This window comes from Triticum dicoccoides, chromosome 1A (assembly GCF_002162155.2).
Source record: "Triticum dicoccoides isolate Atlit2015 ecotype Zavitan chromosome 1A, WEW_v2.0, whole genome shotgun sequence".
NCBI classification, from domain to species: Eukaryota; Viridiplantae; Streptophyta; class Magnoliopsida; order Poales; family Poaceae; genus Triticum; species Triticum dicoccoides.
The window spans coordinates 13,892,778-13,894,220 of NC_041380.1; positions in this window are offsets into that span (position 1 = coordinate 13,892,778).

Genomic DNA, 1,443 nt, shown 5'->3' on the forward strand with positions numbered 1-1,443 from the left:
AAAAATAGGTGGCGACAAGGAAGAGATATGGTCTGGGTTAGTCGCCAGTACGAATTTATAGCAGTGGAAAGTCAATTAGCCGCCATGCCGGTTGTTTTGTTGATTTTTTTCAACAACAAGTGCTAGCTAGGAATTGGAGGGGAATTGGTATAGCTCCCTCAGTTTTTTTAGAGGGAAGGCATACGCCCGACTTTATAAATAAAGACACAAGGTAGAGTAACAACCATAACAAACCGAACCCAACACAGAAGGCATACCAGAGTATCAGGCCTACAACCAGTGGCACACAGGCAGAGAATTCGAAAGGCATGCAGGCCCAGATAACATAAGAAGAGGAGCGCAGGCCAACAACCTACTCCTAAGAAGAGAAAAGGACGACGCCATTACGCAGGGGCCTCAGCAGCTAGAGAGGATAACAGGTTGGCAGAAGCCCGAACTTTAGTGATCATCACCTCCACATCGTCTCGATCGGCCGACTAGTCAACAATTTCCACTGTTGCAAGACGATACACATTTTAAACAGGAAATCGACAGGTTTGTTAGGGAATACACCCTCAATGGTGAACTTGTTCCTAGTAATCCAAAGAGCCCAGCAAAGGACGCTAAAGCCCGCCCAAAAAAGTCTCTTAGAAACACCCTGGAGATTAGAAGAAAGCAAACGGAGTTCAGCAAATGAATTGGGGGCTCGGGTAACTTGTAACCAAGAACGAACACAACACCAGGCCAACTTGGCCAGCACACAGCCAAACAAAATATGGTTGGCATCTTCCAACTGAGAGCAAAGAGCACAATGCTCAGAACTAGGCCCATTCCATTTATGGATCTGATCAGCCGAAGGTAGCCCGCCCCTGAATGCCTGTCAAAGGAAAATTTTAATCTTGGGAGGGACCTTGGCCGCCCAAATAAGCTTATATTTAGAAGTAGGGGGGGGGGGCAGATATAAGTCAAGAATACAAAGACTCGATAGAAAACTTCCTAGAAGCTACGTGGGGCCAGACCATAGTATCCTCCTCCTCTGAGAGCACAGGGAACAAAGCAGCAAGGCGATGCCAGTCTCCCAACTCTGCAGGGGAGAGGGGTCTCCCGAGGCCCATGTCCCAGTTATTACGGGAGAGCTCCGGGTTCGAACAGTAAGAAAACAACACAGGAAAAGCAGAGGCTAAAGAAAAGCCGCCAGAACACCAATCCAACCAAAAGCGAGTGGAGGCACCATACCCCACAACGAACTTAACATGCTCATCAAATAGGTCATGAACTCTGACCAAGCCTTTCCAAAACTGGGATCCCCGAGCCGCCGATGCAAAGATGGGACTGCTAGAAGGAAAATACTTAGCTTTCAAGAGATCAAACCAAAGGGTACTGGAAGAAGATGTCATAATCCTTCACCACCACTTGATAATCAAACATTTGTTCATTATCGCAGTGTTCAAAATGGCCAACACC